A 22531-nucleotide genomic window follows, 5' to 3' on the forward strand; every position below is an offset into this window, starting at 1 on the left:
TCTTAAAAATATTATTCATCAACTAAATGGTACATTAAAAATCGACTGAAATTACCTCCGCTCCCGAAGGTGCACAGAAGTTATGTTTTCATCGCTGTCTGTATGTTTGTTTGTGAATAGGATATCTTATTTCTTCTTATAAAATTATTAGATTTTGGTGAAGGTCCGAATCCAGACCTGGATATTGGAATATTAAAAGTGCTTCTTCACCATTGAGAGACAGGGCTAAAAACGATATATATTTATAGCACGATATCTCAAGAAGTTATTTACGGATTCAAATGAAACTTGATGGAGAGGTCAGGTGTGTGACAAGGAAGAATTGATTCGATTTTGTTGGAGATCCGGATCCGGATGCGAGAATTTTTTTTAATTTTCGAAGTTATTCTTCACCATTGAGAGATGTGGCCAGAAATGATACACAGCATGATATTTCAAACAGTTGTGGATGAGTTGTGACAAAACGAGGTGGATGAGTTGGTTAGGTGATGAGAACAACCCAATTGATTTTGTCTCAGGTCCAGATTCAGTTCTGGCCTATCAATGGGATGCAAAACATAAACTGTTCAGCCTGGCAGAGGTACATGCAATTCTAATTTGTTATATATATATATATATATATATATATATATATATATATATATATATATATATATATATATATATATATATATATATATATATATATATATATAATGCCACATTTAGTTATACACAAGTTATACATGAGTTCCCTTAGCATTGGAATTTCAATGCAGGCGGGCCATTCATTCCATTAAAGTTTGAGAAACGGTTGCCAACCTATGGTTATTTGTCTTTTCTCTATCATTTTTGAATGCTGAGTATCAAGTAAGGAAGCAGCATGTACCATTTTAAAGTATATGGAATGATGCAAGACTCGGAGTAAACACTCCAATCATGATGTCATCTTGTCTGGTGAAAAGTTATGTTATTGGTTCATTGCAAAGGGTAAGAGCATTGCCAGAGTAAAAGTTTTGTGATATGGTATCCAACATTGCTCAGCATGTTGTCAATAACAAAACCAACTCCCAACCACCCACCTCTAAAAGTTTGGTTATCACACCAAAACTTTGTGCATCGTTGATTCATTATAGAAATAACTGAAACTTCCATTCTCAAGAGTAACATCCAAATAATGGTGGCAGTTGTGGCTGTGTAGATTGCTCCAAAGTCCCCGATGAATTTTCGCAATTCGTACTGGCTCACTACATGGTCCATGGTTCGGTCAGGGTTCCCTGTTGTGTCATGCTGGGCTTTCCTTGCTTTTCCATTTGTGCACATGGTGAGCCATCCACGAGCCTGGGAAGTGTGAATGTGATTTAGTATGCACAATTGTTTCTTGGGTAGATCAAACAAATATTATTGGTTAAAAAAGTTTTATCTGTGGGAACTTTGTTTTATTCTTTAAAAGAAAAGGAAAAACCAAAGATCAAAATAATATACCTGTCATCTTGTGTGTTTTATTGTTTTAATCACCATATAGCTCCTTTAAATATTATTCTGGCTTGTGAGCATACAGACAATCTAATTGGGCCAAATTCTAGTTTCTTATAATTGTGTAGTTATTGAAAAGTAATCCACCATTACATGTAGCCAGATAATGTCAGGTTTCCTGGCACACACATCAAGTCTCAAGTGGGAAAGCATACCTGCATAGTATTGAAGGAAAATGAAGTCCAAACAATCCCTCAAAATTTATTCGTGGCTCTTGGAGGCAAACTCAAAGTTTCATATCCTACGGGCACGCAGGTATTGTTTCTAAAAGTGGTGCAAAAAATGAATTGTTTTACAAGGGTTGCTTGGTAAATTGGATACCTGGCAGCGAAGTAGAAAAACTACTTTAGGGTGATTGTTCCATTAAAATAATGAACTATTTATAAAATCAACGTGTAAGGTGAAACTCGGTTCAATGCTGAAAAAAAACATCAAAGGTAGAAAATACATTTTGTGAGTTGGGTTTCTTGTTTCCTTGAACCTCAGGGTTTTGTGCTATGATACCTGTCCACCTGACCTGATCCTTCCATACATTACTTTACAGAGGACTCAAATAACATACATCAAACTCTGTTGAGGAAAAAGGAGCTCACTGTAATTGTGGATGAGGAAATGGGACGAGAAATTACAGAAATGAGGTGAGAAGAGTTGTTGAACTGGTGAAGAATAAAAAGACTACCGGTGTTGACAACCTCCCTGTGGAGCTGTTCAAGTTCTGCAGAGTGTAAGCGCTGATGTGGCTGACAAGAATGATCCGAGTGGTGGGAAGGATGGAAAAAAATTAACTCTTGAGGATTGATGCAGGATCATGATTGTCCCATTTCTCAAAAAGGGAAATCGCAGGATTGCAATAATGCACAAGGGAGGAGTCAGAGCCACTGGGATTACGGGTTTCCTTTGTCAAAGCTCAGATCCAGGCTTTCGATGACATCTTGGATGCTGCTATCTTGTCTGTACCTGTTTGTGGTGAGGATGTTGAGGTCATGGAGAGATTCACTTACCTTGGCAGTGATATTCATGTGACTGCTGGCTGTGAGCCAGAGGTAAACAGATATCTGGGTCGAGCTTGGGGAGTCATAGATTCACTTAATCATGGGGTGCAGCACTGTTGGTACCTATGCAGGAGGATGAAAGACCAAGTCCTTAAGTCCTTGGTGCATCCTGTCTTGCTCTATGGATGTGAGACTTGGACTCTGACCAGGGATCTGAGACAGAGACTTAACTCCTTCGCGACAAGAAGAATCCTTCAGAGCATCCTTGGCTATTGCTGATCGGACTTTGTGTCCAACGAGGGGTTGCTGAGAGAGACTCAGATGAGATTTGTTACCTGTATAGTCCGTGAGTGTCAGCTGTGGCTGTATGGTCATGTGGCTCATTTTCCTGAAGCTGGTCCTGCTTCCCAGATTATCTCAGCCTCGTTAGTGGAGGAGGCCAGTGGGCCGGGCATCTGCCTGGGGGATGGCCAGATGGAGGCCCCTGGAGTACCGGTGGAAAGTGGATACAGCGACATGCTGCTCCGGGTCATGCTCCCACACCTGACCTGTCCTGATCAGTCTCTTGTGTGTTTCAGGGAAGATGTTCACCAGGGTATTACTGATCATAATCATGAAAAGTGCTGATGTGTCACTGCACAATAAGCAGTGTGGGTTTGGAGTTGGATGAGGATGCAATGATTTGATTTTCAAATTAAAACAGTTGATCGATAAGAACTACGAAATGGCTAAGGATATCTATGCATGTTTTGTGGACTTCAAACAGGTATATGACTCCATGGAGGGGAAGACATTGGAATGGGCTGGAAAACTATGGCAGAAAGTGATCTGGCTGATCAGAAGTTTGTAAGAGGATCCAGACCTCCATTTGAGAATTGGGGGAGAAAATTTGGAATGATTTAAGGTAAAGACGGGAGTGAGACAGGGATGCATTCTGTCTCCCAGCCTGTTCAACATCATATTATACAATGTGTTTCATACAGTTGATAGAGAAAGTCAAGTCGAGGAAGGATTCAAGAATGGAGATCAGAAACTGTGGGACTTGGAGTATGCAAAGGATGTGGTTTTATTGGCTGAGACGATTATCCCTGCCATCTCCCCTCCATTCCTTCCCTTCATCCATCCATTTCTTCCTTCCATCGATCCAACCATTGATAAGGAATGGCAGGCTTGGCACCGCACGACACTGCAGGGCACAACAAAGGGAGGTGGTTAGTGACAATTATTGCAGGTAATACTCAGAAGAATTAGCGATGAAAGTGAGAAATTTGGTTTCAAGGTGAGTATTTCAAAGACAAAGTGGATGATGGTGTCAAGGCAGAATCAAAGGGAACATGAATAATTGAAGATCAGGGATGAAGTGATTGAAAAAGTTGGTTCGCTTATTTACTTGGGAAGCAAGATAACAAATAAGGCAGGTAGCGAGCGAAAAGGAAGTGAAGAGGAGGCTGGCATTGGTGGGAGGAGTGTTCAATAATCTGAGCAGAGATCTCTGGAGGAGAAGGGATGTGAGCCTGCAAACCAAGATGAAGGTATACAATGCAGCAGTATGTGGTGCTGTGTGGGTCAGAGTTGGACCTGAATGAAGGAGGAAAAAAGGTGACTGAATGATTTTGATAGTAGATGCCTGAGAATAATGTTTGGGATTTGCTGGATACAGAGAGTAACCAATGAGGAAGTGAGGTTAATAACTTGGCAGAGGAAGTTCATTATACTGGCCAGCAGTGTCTAATTCAGTGCAGCGGACAGAGGAAGTAGTGGCGTCTAACATGGGCTGGGCTGGGCTGGGCATATGTGGCAGATGATCAGATAGCCAGAAATGTGGAGAAAGGATTTCAGAAGGAAGGAGACCAAGAGGAAGGCTGAAAAGAAGAGAAAAGGATAGGATAAAGGGAATGACTAACCAGGGAGAAATACAACACCTCAAGATGGAGGCTCAGGATCGGAAGCTTTGCAGATGAAGAATCCATCAGAGCACCGAACCGATGGGAGCGTATTGACTCAATAATTAATTAATGCATGAACAATGTATTTTAATGTATGAAGTGACTACAGTTTCTGTTGGACTACATGGAGTGCAATGAGGGGTCTCATATTCCTGTACGACGTTAAACAAGGAGCTGAGTTTTGTCGTGTTGCGCTCATGAATTAATTTTTGCCACTGCTGTAAACAACAGTCTTCTTGATGTTTTACCAAAGTCTCAGTAACTCAATCTTGATCGGGTGACCCAACTTGCAAAAAATAATGGTGTGTGAAGCCTGGTTTGGGGAGATAAACATTCAAGGCCCAGCTCTAAGATGTTTTTTTTATCTGAGCAAAAAGGTAGTTAAGGTGTGAATAAAGTGATAATGATGATAACAATGTTGCAGTGATTTGCCTGAACAATGATCTTGATATTAAATAGAATATCTTTACAACATAAAATCCCGATTACATTCCTTGCATAAAACCCATCCCCTTCTTTTCCCAAATTATAACCATTTTTAAAGTTCATGGATCTCAAAAAAAATTTGTAATTGTTTCTTCTAATACAAGGAAAAAAGAAATTGTAAAAATATAGAGGGATGAAATCTCAAATAAACAAACAAACAAGGTAGGCATGATACCACATTACGACACCACAATACTCTTATGGATTAACATCACAACATCTTTTGACATTTACTTTTGTTGTGGGATTGTGCTGGATGAAGAAGATGAATAACCATGAAGAACAACACCACATTATGATGCCACAATACGACACCACAATCCTCTTCTGGTTTGGCATCACCATATCGTTTGACATTTTACTTTTGTTGTGGGATTATGATGGAATAACGTTAAAATATGTTGTGATGGCAATCCACAAGAAGATTTTGGTGTCGTATTGTGGCATCGTAATGTGGTGTCATTCCTACCTTGTTTGGTTGTTTTCTTGAGATTTTGTCACTGTTTTTACATTTTTTTTAAATATTTTTTTCTTGTTAATTGTTTGAAGAAAAAAATGTGCTTAATGTTTTATATATCTTGTTATTTTGGTATGGATTAAATCCATCTATGTTATTAAATTGTTATAACACCTGTTTCAGTTGATTTGGGGGATAGTTTGGATATGTATCACTTTTGGAATGGTTTTGTCCAACCCCCCACCCCCACCCTACACACACACACACACACACACACACACACACACACACACACACACCCTACACCCCCACCCTACACCCCCACCCTACACACACACACACACATACACACACACACACACATACACACACACACACACACACACACACACACACACACACACACACACACACACACAATCCTGGAATGGTTTGGTTGAGTCTACATTTACGTTCAATTTATTTTCCTAATAAAATGATTAATGTTTTATTTTCCTTTTTTCATTCTGGGTTCCGTGCACCAGCCTAGAGACAAAGTAACTTCCTCGTGTTGGAATCACCATCATGGCTTCAGCAGTTATTGAGTTAGGTCATGCTACAGTTTAACATTGTTTTTAGAGGGGAAGAAGAAGTATAAATTGGCGATTTAGCGATCTCTCGTCACAATTTAGTGATGAATTTCAGCATTTCTTTTAAAGTCTTGTTAGTTCAGAAAACCCCTGAGAATAAAAGGTATGGCTTTTAAATGCTTACGACTTCACTCTGTGGCAGTTTATGAGCATATCATTGTTCATTGTGTACACATTTGAATGGATGGCCATTTTGTCCCCGCATCGTCCCACTATATGGAGTACTACCATACACCATGATAGAGATAATAAATAGGTGACAGGAAATATAATTATACTATGAGATATTGATGCATTGTCACAATAATGGCAAAGATATTAAGAGACAATAGATACAGTATGTGTATTTTTTAGATTTCCTCAAGTTTTTAAGTGATAGCCAAAATCATATGAAACAAATGTTCAGAAAAATTATTTGGAGTGTGTTTGTCATCATGTGAAATATCTGGTGTGAAATTATATCACCAATGAAGTGTTGGTCAGCAGCAGCAGCTTTAACATGGGTGGCAGGGCAAAGTACTTAGCATATCTTATTGATTGGGAATGTCGCGTATACACCGTTTACACACTGTGCCATCTATGTTAAGCATTTTCTATTTATTGCTCTTAGGAGTGAGGGAGCAATAAGGGAGCAAAGTATGAAGTCCGCAGGGTCATGTACATTTTGCGAGCCTGTTTGAATCTCCTTCAGCCTCACCATTCTGCCAGCATGGGCTCATGCTGCGAGAAAAAGTGAACACCGGTTTAGAATGTCGCATTCTGGGCTTTTCCTCTGAACCCACGCCATTTGTTCCTATTCCTTTTGGAAATCTCAGTGGAAAGTTGTGGTCTGGGCCAACAGAAAAACCACATCGGCATGTCTGGCAGGTGAAATTAAAATTTAAATCAATCAGCTTTCAGACTGTTTAATAAATGAGCAGCTCTGGTTTCCTTAAACATTTGTTTTATGCAAATTATGTGGACAATACCTGAACAAATATGAGCTATATAAATAAAGAAGGCTCAAGCCTGACTGCAGTTGCAAGTTTTTTTTTACCCAGTGCTGTGAGGCAACCTAGGTATGTATATGAATGAAAGTCCCCAAAGTGACGCAAAGTAAAATATTTATTGGTAAGCTAATAAGCATGTAATTATGTTCCACTACATGGGCGAGGGAAAACTGCTTATTTGAATCGAGAAACAAGCAAATCGGAAACACGCCTCAAATGTAAGCCATTCTGCACCATGAAAATGGCATGTGGTATAAACAGTTCAGAGCAAACCGCCTCACGTGCCAATTGTAGCTCCAGGCTGAGCATCCCGAACCAAGCCCACGGGTGCATGGATGCCGAGCCAAAGTGGACCAATGGTGATTGTTTCTCAGACATTGCTTTTGGATCACTTTCCTACTTCTGAGCCTTTCCAGCTTCATTGTATAGTAGACGCAATAGATTCAAGCTGAACAAACCCACGAGCAAGGTACTGCTAACAAGGAATGTGTATTCCATTAGGGAAGCATCCACAGTGAGAGCGCGCGGGGGGATTCATGGTGCCAATGAGTGCAACCGCCGACAATTAAAGGAGAATTTGCAATGTTGGTGGAATGTTTAAGTGGCTTTATGCCCACTGCCACAGCCATCATTCTCTTTGCAACAACAATCACAAGCAAAACGACAATGCATAACAGCAGCTCAGCACGAACTGGCTCTTCTCAATAATTGTAGAGCCTCCAGCATCTTCTAAAGACTCGGGCTTTCCATGGGAAGTTAATTACCAATCTTTATTGTGCAGTTAATATTGAAGCTGGAGAGTTTTGAACACTTCCCTCTCCCAGCTCCCATCACTGGAAATGTCCCGTATCCCTGCAGCCCTGAAGGATTCATAGGAAACTGACTGGCCCATAAAGTGTACTTGCTGCGTGAATGAGTATGCTGCTCAAATATCTCTTTCATGGGCTCCTGAGGCCAGTTGAGAGTCACGGTTGCTGATACAATTCTTGAAATAAAAATAAATAAAGCAAGGTTTACTGGCCTTGGTACTGCCTTAATTCTGGGACAAATTATTCAAGATTTGATTTGAACAAATTATTTGTTGATAATGAAGTCGTTTTAGCTGATATTAAACACGAGTGTAAAATGCTTAAAGTTATCTGCTCTGAAGGATCATCACAAAGCATTGACGTTTCTGGCCTTACCCTTCATCAGAGCCTATTTTGCTCTGACGAAGGGCAAAGCCTGAAATGTGAGCATTTTTTTATTTAAATAACAGATAACTTAAATCATTTTACTCTTATCTCGTGTTTTTGTTCTCTTGTGTACCGCCAACGCAGACCATGAGTTCTTCACTGAAACCAGCTTATTTTTGCTGATATAACGTTACTTGATTTTCATATTCATCCAATTATTCACTTGTGTTTGATTTATAACAGCAGGATTCCATTATGAATTCACGACTATCATTTCTCGAGGTGTGGTGATGAAGCAGTGTCCCATAAATAAAGGCAGGAATTCAGAATTTGATGATTATCAGCACACAATGACTTTAGCAAGTGTGGAAACTTTCCAGAAAAGTGGTGACAACAGCCAATGATTCTTGTGTTCAGTAAAATAATTGGCTTATTTGGATCTCGCAAAGATGTTTCAGAGTTTCCTCAATTATTTGGAATGACTTAAAGTCTCTTATTTCATTTATTTAATGTTTCAATTCCCGATCAGGGTAAATGATTGGAATGAAGGTCCATAATATCAGGCAAACCTTGAAGTGAATTTCAAATAAGTGCGGTTGATACAAGAATTTCTGAAATATGTTGGAAAATATTGCTGTGTTTTTGAAAGTTTTTTTTCAGTTTTCTTAGGTATTTTGTGCTACTTCCAAAATCGGGCCAAAACTTATAATCCTTTTGAAAGGATGCAATCTTTTTCTCAAGCTAAGAGGGTGTATTTCTAATTTGGACCATGAGATGCCAATGTGTGATTTGAATTCCAGATTGAATTTGATGGATTTGGCAAATTGTGTTTTGGCAATCGATGCTGAAATTGCGGCCAATTTTAACAACATAGAATTTTCTCTGAGGATGCTTTGCTGATTTTGTTCTTGGCCAATCTTAACATATCAATGCCTCTCACATTTCAAAGCATTTCACTCGACAATATTCAAATATTTTATGACAGCTTCCACCTTCGGTGACAGCAAGTTAATTTGGAAGAAATTAGATTTGGGAAAAGGTAATGATATATTTTTATTGTTGTGTTGAATACCTTGCATTTGAGATGATTCACATGAAAAAGCAGATTTTGTTTGGCTTTTGATGTCACATGACAATTCTTACATCTCAGTAATTGTTTTGTAATAAGCTACACTTTTTCTTCCCCTTTTTATTACACCCTTACAATTCACAAAACTTTAAAGAAAAGTTCAGCCAGCTTCTATTGCCAGTCATTTCTCCTCTTCTAGTTTTGCTCCTTTTAATGCACATTTGATCAAAGTTTATGCCTTGCAATGTGTAACCATATCTTGTCACATAAAAAGGAAGCTCCCAACACCAAAATGCTGTTTGTCAGAAATTTTTTTTGCTCAGCGGATGGAATTTTTTCATTTGAACCGCTTCAATCAAATTTCTACTGTATATACAAGTCGAGCCGAGTTTCCAGAACAGTGCATTTGATATTTGACTCTCACAAAAGGCTAAAAAAGTATGAAATACCAGACATCAGACTACCATGTGAATGCTAATTATTAACCTCCGCCATCTTCGAAGATGGATGGAGGTTACTGTTTTCACCCCTTTCTGTTTGTTTGTTTGTTTGTTTGTTTGTGAACAGTATTACGGAAAAACTCCTTGACGGATTTCCACGAAACTTGGTGGGGGGGGGGGGTAGGTATGGTCCAAGGATCATGCCATTAAATTTTAGACATTTTATTTTTTTTGGACTTGAACAATTTTTTTTTGGGGGGGGGGTTGGAAATCACTTAAAACATGTAGAAATGCAAAAAAAAAATTGTTAGAGAATTTTTTTTTGTGCATTTCTCCATGTTTAAGTGATTTCCAACCCCCCCCACCCCCCAAAAAATAGTTCACCACCAATGGTGAACAAAAAAGAGAAAAATTTTTTTTTTTGCATTTCTACATGTTTTAAGTGATTTCCAACCCCCCCACGCCAAAAAAAAATTGTTACCCCCCCCAAAAAAGAGAATTTTTTTGCATTTATACATGTTTTAAGTGATGCCTGGTGTTGGCGCAGTGGTTAGGACAGCGGCTTGGGATCCAAAAGGTCCTGAGTTCAAGCCCCGTTGGGCCACTGAATTAATACACCAGGGGGTTGACTCAGCCTGTCATCCTTCCGAGGTCGGCGAAATGAGTACCAGTATACTGGGCCGGTGTATACCCCGGTTAAAATAGGTGTACCATATCCCTGTGTCGTAAGAGGCGACCAGGGTTGCGTCAGGAAGGGCATCCGGCGTAAAACATGTGCCAAATCACTATGCGGATCATACGGATGATCCGCTGTGGTGACCCCTAACGGGAGCAGCTGAAAGAAGAAGAAGAAGAAGACATGTTTTAAGTGATTTCCAACCCCCCCAAAAAAGTTGTTACCCCCCCCCCACCCAAAAAAAAAAGATTTTTTTTTTTGCATTTCTACATGTTTTAAGTGATTTCCAACCCCCCCAAAAAAATTGTTACCCCCCCAAAAAATTGTTTTTTTGCAGTTCTACATGTTTTAAGTGATTTCCAACCCCCTCCAAAAAAAATGTTGGCGAAAAAAAATTTTGCACGTTTTTTTTCAACAAAATTTCGATTTTTTTTTTTTTTAATTTCTACCATGTTTTAAGTGAGTTCCAACCCCCCCCCCCCAAAAAAAAATGGAGAAAAGAACTATAACTCTGTCAGCACTGTTGACATATTTCATGAATAAGATATAAGGTTCACTTTAGTGACCCAGCAGTATTGGCGGCAGAGGTTTTGCACTCTCTCGAGTGCTCCCCCTCCTCTAGTTACCCTCGCCGAAGGAGAGGGTATTGCATTTGGGTCCATTTGTTTGTTTGGCTGCACAGAACTTTCGTGTTTTTCTCTGCAACCGTTTGTCGGTTTGAGACAAAATTTTCACCAATGGTGCGACTACTCATGGCAGCCATATTGTTTTTTTTTTTAAATCTTCAAAAATTTCTGAAATTGCTGAACATATCGAGGCAACACTTTAAACGTATGACTGCCTATCTATGAGGAAGAAAAGGTCCACACATATGACATCATAAGTCACATGGTTTGGCAGCCATATTGGATTTACCCTTAAACATATAAAAAAAATCTTCTCCAGAAAAACTGGACAGATCAAGGGGAAACTTCAAAAATGTTCACCAATACATGCATGTACAGGGTTGTTTCGGAAAAATTGATGTCACGTGGTTTGGCAGCCATATTTGACTGAAGAAAAATATTAAATAATGTTTTCTTTGGAACTGCTTAATAAATCGATGTCAAACTTCAGAATTGTGATCGAGAAGTGATGGGGAATGCATGTTATAAATTTCAACATGATCAGACACATGGCCTGGCAGTCAGAATTATTTAATTTTTTGATGTGGCTGTTGTTTTTTTATTTTTTTATTTTTTTGAATAAGGCTCATTTGGCTGTGCTTGAGTGGGTTTGAGGGTAGAGGAGTTGCAACTGAAATGTGAATCCTATCCAGGTTCCTCCTGATGACTACCTCTTTTCTTTTTGCTTGTTTGGGCTCCTGATTACTCCAATGCAGGACTGTGCCTATTTGGTTTTACATTTGATCTGAATTGAAGTATATTTTCATCCCATTCTGAATTCAATTGAATAGTAATAAAAAAACGTCATGGGTCAGGGTCAAGTGTCCGAACAAAGCGGGGTTTGTGCTGTGCTTATGATGAGAGCTTATTATCAGTTTTTGCTGTGCTTATGAGCAAATGAGAGGGTGAATAGAACAGAGAGAGGGTGAGCAAGAGCAGAGGAACAGGTTTCTAGGACACGTGGGCTGAGATATATATATATATATATATATATATATATATATATATATATATATATATATATATATATATATATATATATATATATATATATATATATATATATATATATATATATATATATATATATATATATATATATATATATATATATATATATATATATATATATATATATATATATATATATATATATATACACACAAAGTGTTTTGCCACATCTATCAATTTTAGAAATTAGGCCTGTGTTGACCTGTTGACCGTAAATTAATTGGTGGTTGAATTATTTGACCTTATATGCAAGTCCTGTTCAAATTTCAAGTCAATCTTATGCAAATTGAGGATTTTAAAACGTGATTTTATGTTTTTTGACCTTTGGTCTATGTTGATGTTTTGGCTTGTGCTGACCTCAAAAATAATTGTTGGTTGTATTCAGTGAGCTGATCTGAAAATCCTGTTTAAATTTCAAGTCAATCAGATGAAAATTGATAATTTCAGAAATTTGGCCTTTGTTGACCTGTTGACCCATGTTGACTTCAAAAATAATTGGTGCAATTGTTTATTTGTTTTATGCTTTATTTGCAGAGTACATTGAAACATTAAACTGCCTAAATTACAGTGAAAACTGGAAAAATCTGGGTGTTCTAAAACTTTTGACCAGTATTGAATATATATATATATATATATATATATATATATATATATATATATATATATATATATATATATATATATATGTATATATTGTTGTGGTTACCAAATTCGCAAACCACCATTCAGGTCCCTTAGGTGAGGTATCTCGGTAAGTGCATGTGTAGTTAGGCCCAAACCCGTTGTCTAGTGGGAATACATGTCATTTATGCGTGCTGCGACTCTTCAGGATAGCCGTTTTTCTTTAACTATCTTTATTTTGGACCAACCGCCATGATTACCACCACAACCACAACATCAACCACCAACCACAACGCCGCTTCACCACAACCGCCACGACCTTCACGTCACACCTCGCAGCCGTCGCATCGCCACCGTTCTTGCGCCGCCTGTGGGTACCGGTGTTGGACTCGTGCAGGGCGCGCGTCGAACAGCGTGTACAAAATCACGGATTTTGTGCTTCAAAAACGGATCAAAAACGACACACGCCCACTTTTTGCCGACCAATCGGTGAGCGAGGGGCGATTTGGCCCCGCCTCCAGGGCGATCGATATATGCAAATTTATGGATCAAAAAGCCTTCACGCCCACTTTTTCTCGGGCCAATGGGGAGCGAGGTGAAAGGTCGAAGGGAGGGGGTCAAAGATGAGAGGGCGAAGTTACGGGGCGGATAAAAGGACCGTGTTCGTCAGTCCAGGAGAGTCGAGAGGCGGAGAGTAGGAGAGTAGGAGAGTCGGAAACAGAGAGTCAAGACTTCGCGGGCGGTGGAGCTGCTCGTCGTGTGCGTTGGAGTCGGAACGGAGGGGACGGAGCTGTGGAAAGGCGGCGACACCAGACGAGGGGGTGCTCACGTCGTGCAGGAAGCTGCACCCGAGGGAGGCCGACAGCGCGACCTGGCCGAGGTGGAGACGCTCATCGCGGGATAATAAAGATCCTCTATACCCCGAGCATCAGCAACCCCCTCCTGTTTCCCCCCGCGCTGAGATAGTGCGACCAAAGGGGGCCCCTTTCCCACCCCCCTGCCAGACACTGTCCGCGAGGCCCGCGGAGTTGAGGCGCCATCGCCGCTCCGCGTCTCATCACCAGACGGGTAGGCGCGACCCGGTCTCGGCCTCAGGCCCGCCTCATCCTTGAGGGTATTCTTTCCTTGGTTTTGGGTATGTGTTGTCGGCGCCGTCAGTGAAGTAGAATTGTATAAGTGTTGCCGTGTGCTCGGTAGTCGGTATTAGCTCTGCATTGTGTTTTCGCTTTTACATTTGCTTTTTGTGTAAATTGAATTGTGTTTTTCTTTTTTGTGTGCTTTTGGTGGAATTGAATATGTGTGCTTTCCGTTCGTCGCGAATAAATGTGCTTTATTATTGAACTGTTCTCCCGCTTCGCTTCGTCTTTTTCTTCCATTGAATCCTCATCTTGCTTCACGTAAAGGGTTGGTAGTGGGCTGAATACGCCCGATAATTAATCGAACCGTCGAGGTCGACGATAACACCGCTCGGTTATTCTGATAGTACGGAACGGGTCGCTTAAGTGGCCCGTGTCCGAAGTCGACCTGCGGCGAGGTGCGATCGCCCGGTCTACCCTCCGCGTGGGTACTTAGGTAGGTCGAATTTGGCGAGCAACCCTATCCCACGCGGGGGCTGATTGGCTTGATCGCGGTGAGACCGAAAGGTCCACCCGTGACTGGTTCCCGGCGTTAGTCCGAGAGGGTCACGACTGGATTGTCCGTCCGGTGGGCGACGTGCCGCGATTCGAGTTACGTGGCCGTCAGCACGCCGGCGGGCGCGAATCCGCAACACTGGTGTCAGGTCGTGCGATACAAATTCATCGCCCTCCTCGCGGCACTGGTATCGGAGAACAGGAAAACGGGCTCTCCTGTCTCCAATTAAATTCACGGGAATCGGTCCAGGGGTGAGAGAAGCGACCCCCGATTCCCTCCAAATTACGAGCGAGTTAAATTAACCCTTCACGAGAAGCAAGATGGCGTCTCAAGGCGAGCGGGAGCCGGGGGTATTAGAAATGGATGTAGAATGTGTAGGATCCATGGTCCAGGATGGAATCCCCGTGCAGGAAATGTTGGTTGTACAGGAAAACGAACTCGCCCAACTGAACCCAGAGCCCGAAATGGGTGCGGCAGCGGCCGCGGTGTATGACACCTCCCCTCCCCCTCTCCACCAAAACCCTTCCCCAACCCCTGCCGAAACGACTCACCCAAGCGCACCCGACATGGCCCAGCTATGCGCCATGCTGGCGGAAATGACAGCGAACATGATCAAGCAAATGAACGAAAAGATGGATGCGAATACACAAAAATTGGATGCGAATACACAGCAAATAAACGGAATGGAAGCAAACATGAAGGAGGAAATGAAAAAGCTACGGGGTGAGACGCAGAACATGGGCCGATGCCTGCAGGCGGGCATGAAGGCCGTGACCAGGGAGCTGGGAATGGCGACTCCACGTGTGGAAGCAAACGAGCTGGAAGGGGGTGCAACGGCTGACAGGCCCGCGGTGGAGGCGGGTAAAAAAATAATTCGGGGGGCGTGTTGGGCGAGGGTCGTGACAGAGGAATCGACGGTGACCAAAAGGGAAAAATTAAATGGGGAGACCAAAACGTGTGAGACGAGACGAGGTGACGACAAAGGAAATAATAATAGTTGAGACACGGGAGATAGAGGGTGAATTGGACGGGGTAAGTGACGCACACACACACACGGAGGTAGTGGAGGATAAAGGGGGTGAGCTGGCGGACTGGGTAGAGACCCAGTGCGAGCACCTGGATGGCCTCCTCCAGGAACGAGGGGAGGGAGTATGCCCCCTTGAGGTGAGTCACGACCAGGTGAGTTCGGTCGTGCTTTGCGAGGTTGAGGGGAGGAGTGCTGTGGACAGGTGCACGGAGAGCTTGGGGGGTATAGAGGCCCCGGAGACCCTTGTGGGGACACAAATCCCCAGTGTGGTTGTCCCTGTGTGTGTGGTGCAAGGTGTGAGTGCGTCCCCGTGTGTGGAAGCGACCCCGTGTGTGAGTGGTATGGTGGCGATGGTGCCGGAGTGTGTGCTTCCCAGCACGCCGTGTGTGGATGAGGCACCGTGTGGGAGTGAGGCCGTGTGTGTGGACGAAACGGCCAGTGTGGATGAGGCACCGCGGTTGAGTTCCCCCGCGTGTATAAGTGAGGCACGGTGTGTGGATGAGGAACAGCGGTTGAGTGCCCCCGCGTGTGTGAGTAGTATGGTTTGTGTGAGTAGTGAGGCACGCGTGGGTGAGCGGCCGTGTGCAAGGTCGTTGTGTGCAAGGGAGACCGTGTGTGTGAGAGAGCGGTATGTAAGGGAGATGTCGGTTGGCATGCGGGAGCACGCAGCCGCGTCTCCCGGTGTGAATGTGATGGAGTGGACTGTGTGCGTCGTAACACGCAGGTATGCGTGTGTGGAATGGAGACGGAGACGGCGACAGAGGAGAGAAAGCCGAGTAGCGGCTGTAGTTGTTTCGGGGACCGTGCCGGGTTCGCCCAGCAGTGAGCACGCGGTTGGTGCTGTGCAACGCACGAGACCACCACGTGCTCGCTTGCGAGAGTGAAGTCCCGGTCCGGAAACGCACGCGGTGGATTTGCCGATCCCGCGGACGGACAAAGTTTAGGCAGGTAAATGGATTTGGACCGGACGGGTTCTCCACGCGATCGTGTGTGTTAAGCTCCAACGGGCAAAGCACATGTGTTCGCGTGGGGAACCCCTCGAGACGTGGGGCTTGTGTTTTTTTTATGCGCACGGTGACGCCATGGCTGCACGTGGGGTTGGAATCCGGCAGGAGGGGTATCTCTGCCGGATGGTACCGTCCAAGGAGGGACGAGGAACACGTGCAGCTGCATGACGTCACGGGCAGGTGCAAAGTGCGCAAGTTGCCGCGCAGGTGCTGCGCATGGAAAAAAATCAAAACAAAAAAAAAACAGCAAGCCTCACTTTCGGGTGCACAGGATTCCTGGGCAAGGAGGAAAGACCCCCTTACCCCTGGGCACAGGATGAAAACTAGTTAGGGGGAAGGGTTAGCTTAGTTAGACCGACTTCATGGGGCAGGGGTTAGTCCTCATGGAGTCCGTGGAATGGATTAGTTAGAGGGATTGTAGCCAGATTTAGGTTGGGAAATAAAAGGATTGATTTGGAGACAGAGACAGACTTTGAGTGTGTAGAGTTGACGTAGTTTAGCTACGTAGTGTTAAAAGGAACGTGCTGTAGTTTAAGGGACGACGTGGGAGCACGAGTTAGTTAGGGGATGTAGTTAGAAGGATGGCAGAGTTCAGCGGTGTGTGTGTTGAAGAGTTGTTGGTGAGTTGTGAGTTGAGTACTTGTTGAGTGAGTGAGGCCAGCGGGTCTGTGTGAGTGGAGCGAATGGGGAATGCATGGTGCGATGAGTGATTGGGGGGAGGAGTGACTCCCGCCCAAGGGACCCGGGGTCAGTGTAGAGTGAGTTAGCTGGGTTAGTCAAATTGAAATATGGAGGTCGTTTTGCTGTTGGTGGGAAAGTAGGCTCGAGACCCATTTGGAGGGGTGCAGGAGCCCTGTTGACGGGCTTGGGAGCGTGGCTGCGAAAGGTGAGTATCGCTGAGTGGGTACCCCGGGCACCAGGCTAGTCGGCCGCGGTAGGCCATGGGCCCATGGGGGGCCGGGATAGAGTAGTGGGCACGGGTGCGCCTGCTTGGTGCGGGGGCCCGGGGCGCCATTAGCCGCGTGGGCAGTGTTGTGGGCACGGGTGACCCTCGGAAAGGGGCCCGGGAGGCCGGCCTGCCACGTGTGCGTTTCAGGGGAGGTGCCATGGGGGGCACTCCCTGGTGTTAGGGAGCTGGTAGGCTCGGAGGCAGTGTAGCGCCCGGGGGTGCCATAGCGGGAGATTCGGCAGAGGGTCGTGCCTGCCAAAGGGAGCCACGTGTCCCAGCCATGAGACCGTGTGAGGGCACGGAGAGAAAATTGGGGGGCGAGGCCCGAAATTGTGAGGACACCAACACAGGCGACGGGAATCTGGGTTGTTAGAACCAATAGTTTAAGCGAGAGGCGCTTGTTGAAAGCCCCGGGGTAGTTTAACAGTTAAATGGTTAGGGTAGATTAGGACGTGTACCCCTCCGCACCATCCATCCCCTCGCTGTCGTTGTGGGCCGCTGGACCCACTTTGGTTATAGATCGCCGAACTCTGGGGAGGCCATTCTGAGGCTTCGTTGGGCCTCGACACAGGACGTTAGCTCTCCCTTATTCCCCTCCGGGAAGGGAACGTAGGGGTTGGGAGTAGGCTAGGTGACAGGATAGGTTAGCCGAACAAAGACGATAAAGGGGGTTAGGGGACGATTTATAGTGGGGAAGTAAAAATAAAAACAACAAAAAAATAAGTTCGGGCTAAATTGGGGTTTGACAAATTAAGGGAGTGGGTATGTACAGTGACAGGCAAAGGCGATAGGTGGGAGGGAGACAGGTAGGTAGGTCCGAGCCCGCCTTCCAAGTGGCCAGCACCACCGCACTCCCTCCACCAACCTCCATTGAACGGCAAAGGGCTGGCCAACTTCATCGGCTGGCCGTGTTTTGCTTCAAGGCGGAGGCCGGCCAACTTCATCGGCAGCTGTGTGCTGCAAGGCCTGTGCCGGCCAGTTCATCTGCTGGCTGTTTTTCTTCGAGGCCTGTGCCGGCCAGTTCATCTGCCGGCTGTGTTTGCCTGCAGCAGCCTTCTTCTGCGGGCTGTGTTTGCCTGCTGCCTTTGCCATGCCATGCCCACTGCCCATGTTCACCAGCCCCGTTCAAATTTTTGCTTTGCCCCACCCCCCTGTTCATTGCCATGTGCGCCAGGATCAAGGCAACAGTTTGCAAGCTGCAAGAACTGCCCTGTTGGCAGCTACAACACGGGCCTGCAGTGGCGGCCCGTGCACCGTGTTTGTGTTCACCCATCCATTCGTTGTGCTCATTGCGTGTGCCACTTGAGTTGGCACGGAGACTGCGTTTGTGCAGCCCATGCACCGTTGTGGTTCACTGCGTTCAGTTCAAAAGGGAAGGCCTTGGACTGCGTGTGAGCAGCCAGCCACGTTCCCTGTCACCTGCATTGTTTGAGCCAGAGACTGCATGCGAGCAGCCTGGCTCCCTGCTAACTGCTTTTCTTTTGCAGAGTCCATTGATCCTGGGCCATGGTTTAGTGTAAAATTTGTAAGTTAAGATGCATTGTACTGTAAATATGAGTGCGCCCCCGGCATGTCTGTCCTAGCGCCGGCAATTTTATTTAAGTCGTCCATGTGAGTGAGTTTGTTTAGGTAGTTACGCAGCCCTCAGGTTATTTATTTTGGGGACACGAATACCATGAATGTCGCACTCAGGGATCCGTAGGTAAAATGTACTAGGGGAAAACTACACATGATGGCACACGAAAATTTGACGACTCGGGACGAGTCTGTAAAAAGGGGAGGGGGTAGTGTTGTGGTTACCAAATTCGCAAACCACCATTCAGGTCCCTTAGGTGAGGTATCTCGGTAAGTGCATGTGTAGTTAGGCCCAAACCCGTTGTCTAGTGGGAATACATGTCATTTATGCGTGCTGCGACTCTTCAGGATAGCCGTTTTTCTTTAACTATCTTTATTTTGGACCAACCGCCATGATTACCACCACAACCACAACATCAACCACCAACCACAACGCCGCTTCACCACAACCGCCACGACCTTCACGTCACACCTCGCAGCCGTCGCATCGCCACCGTTCTTGCGCCGCCTGTGGGTACCGGTGTTGGACTCGTGCAGGGCGCGCGTCGAACAGCGTGTACAAAATCACGGATTTTGTGCTTCAAAAACGGATCAAAAACGACACACGCCCACTTTTTGCCGACCAATCGGTGAGCGAGGGGCGATTTGGCCCTGCCTCCAGGGCGATCGATATATGCAAATTTATGGATCAAAAAGCCTTCACGCCCACTTTTTCTCGGGCCAATGGGGAGCGAGGTGAAAGGTCGAAGGGAGGGGGTCAAAGATGAGAGGGCGAAGTTACGGGGCGGATAAAAGGACCGTGTTCGTCAGTCCAGGAGAGTCGAGAGGCGGAGAGGCGGAGAGTAGGAGAGTCGGAAACAGAGTCAAGACTTCGCGGGCGGTGGAGCTGCTCGTCGTGTGCGTTGGAGTCGGAACGGAGGGGACGGAGCTGTGGAAAGGCGGCGACACCAGACGAGGGGGTGCTCGCGTCGTGCAGGAAGCTGCACCCGAGGGAGGCCGACAGCGCGACCTGGCCGAGGTGGAGACGCTCGTCGCGGGATAATAAAGATCCTCTATACCCCGAGCATCAGCAACCCCCTCCTGTTTCCCCCCGCGCTGAGATAGTGCGACCAAAGGGGGCCCCTTTCCCACCCCCTGCCAGACACTGTCCGCGAGGCCCGCGGAGTTGAGGCGCCATCGCCGCTCCGCGTCTCATCACCAGACGGGTAGGCGCGACCCGGTCTCGGCCTCAGGCCCGCCTCATCCTTGAGGGTATTCTTTCCTTGGTTTTGGGTATGTGTTGTCGGCGCCGTCTGTGAAGTAGAATTGTATAAGTGTTGCCGTGTGCTCGGTAGTCGGTATTAGCTCTGCATTGTGTTTTCGCTTTTACATTTGCTTTTTGTGTAAATTGAATTGTGTTTTTCTTTTTTGTGTGCTTTTGGTGGAATTGAATATGTGTGCTTTCCGTTCGTCGCGAATAAATGTGCTTTATTACTGAACTGTTCTCCCGCTTCGCTTCGTCTTTTTCTCCCATTGAATCCTCATCTTGCTTCACGTAAAGGGTTGGTAGTGGACTGAATACGCCCGATAATTAATCGAACCGTCGAGGTCGACGATAACACCGCTCGGTTATTCCGATAGTACGGAACGGGTCGCTTAAGTGGCCCGTGTCCGAAGTCGACCTGCGGCGAGGTGCGATCGCCCGGTCTACCCTCCGCGTGGGTACTTAGGTAGGTCGAATTTGGCGAGCAACCCTATCCCACGCGGGGGCTGATTGGCTCGATCGCGGTGAGACCGAAAGGTCCACCCGTGACTGGTTCCCGGCGTTAGTCCGAGAGGGTCACGACTGGATTGTCCGTCCGGTGGGCGACGTGCCGCGATTCGAGTTACGTGGCCGTCAGCACGCCGGCGGGCGCGAATCCGCAACAATATGTATATATATATATATATATATATATGTATATATATATATATATATATATATATATAAATATATATATATATATATGTATATATATATATATATATGTATATATATATATATATATGTATATATATATATATGTATATATATATATATGTATGTATATATATATATATATATATATATATATATATATATATATATATATATACACGTCTGTATATATATATATATATATATATATATATATATATATATATATATATATATATATATATATATATTGTTGTGGTTACCAGATTCGCAAACCACCATTCAGGTCCCTTAGGTGAGGTATCTCGGTAAGTGCATGTGTAGTTAGGCCCAAACCCGTTGTCTAGTGGGAATACATGTCATTTATACGTGCTGCGACTCTTCAGGATAGCCGTTTTCTTTTACTATCTTTATTTTGGACCAATCGCCATCACCACAACCACAACATCAACCACCAACCACAACACCGCTTCACCACAACCGCCACGACCTTTACCGTCACAACTCGCCACCATCGCATCACCGTCATCTCGCGCCACTCATGGGCACCGATGCTGGACTCGTGTAGGGCGCACGTTGAACAGCGTGTACAAAATCACGGATTTTCTGCTTCAAAAACGGATCGAAAACGACACACGCCCACTTTTTGCCGTCCAATGGGTGAGCGAGGGGCGAAGTGGCCCGCCCCCAGGGCGATCGATATATGCAAATTTGTGGATCAAAAGCCTTCACGCCCACTTTTTCTCGGGCCAATGGGGAGCGAGTTGAAAGGTCAAAGGGAGGGGTCAAAGGCGAAGTTACGGGGGATAAAGGACTGTGTTCGTCAGTCAAAGGAGTCGTAAAGGTCGGAACGAGGCGAAGGAGAGTCGGAAGCAGAGGGACAAGACTTCGCGGGCGGTGGAGCTGCTCGTCGTGTGCGTTGAAGTCGGAACGGAGGGGACGAGCTGTGGAGAGGCGGCGAGGGCGGACGAGGGGTGCTCGCGTCGTGCAGGGAGCTGCACCCCTGGGAGGCCGGCAGTGCGACCTGGCCGAGGTGGAGACGCTCGGCGCGCACATAATAAAGATCCTCTATACCCCGAGCATCAGCAACCCCTCCTGTTTCCCCCCGCGCTGAGATAGTGCGACCAAGGGGGCCCCGTTCCCACCCCCTGCCAGGCACTGTCCACGAGGCCCGCGGGTTGCGGGGCCATCGCCGCTCCGCGTCTCATCACCAGACGGGTAGGCCCGACCAGGTCTCGGCCCCAGGCCTACCTCATTCTTGAGGGTATTTCTTTTCCTTGGTTTTGGGTATGTGTTGTCGGCGCCGTCTGTGAAGTAGAATTGTATAAGTGTTGCCGTGTGCTCGGTAGTCGGAATTAGCTCTGCACTGTGTTTTCACTTTTATGTTTGCTTTTTGTGTAAATGGAATTGTGTTTTCTTTTTGTGTGCATTTGGTGGAATTGTATTTGTGTGCTTTCCGTTCGTCGCGAATAAATGTGCTTTATTGTTGAACTGTTTCCCGCTTCGCCGTCTTTTTCCCCATTGAACCCCCATCTTGCTTCACGTAAAGGGTTGGTAGTGGGCTGAGTACGCCCGATAATTAATCGAACCGTCGAGGTCGACGATAACACCGCTCGGTTATTCTGATAGTACGGAACGGGTCGCTTAAGTGGCCCGTGTCCGAAGTCGACCTGCGGCGAGGTGCGATCGCCCGGTCTACCCTCCGCGTGGGTACTTAGGTAGTTCGAATTTGGC

General features: G+C 45.3%; 2 long non-coding RNA genes across 3 annotated transcripts in view; one reads left to right on the top strand and one right to left on the bottom strand.

Moving 5' to 3' along the window:
* Positions 1-22531, top strand: part of LOC147035092 (uncharacterized) — a 260465-nt gene that overhangs the window by 24704 nt on the left and 213230 nt on the right. The gene's annotated exons all lie outside the window — the stretch shown is intronic.
* Positions 3568-22531, bottom strand: part of LOC147035093 (uncharacterized) — a 47088-nt gene continuing 28124 nt past the window's right edge. Inside the window, exon 3 of the long non-coding RNA XR_015061350.1 lies at positions 3568-3693. This is a non-coding gene — a long non-coding RNA (uncharacterized LOC147035093). The remainder of the gene's footprint in view (positions 3694-22531) is intronic.

Source organism: Eptatretus burgeri, chromosome 1 (genome assembly GCF_056783735.1).
Source record: "Eptatretus burgeri isolate ZD-2024b chromosome 1, Ebu_testis_v1, whole genome shotgun sequence".
NCBI lineage: Eukaryota > Metazoa > Chordata > Myxini > Myxiniformes > Myxinidae > Eptatretus > Eptatretus burgeri.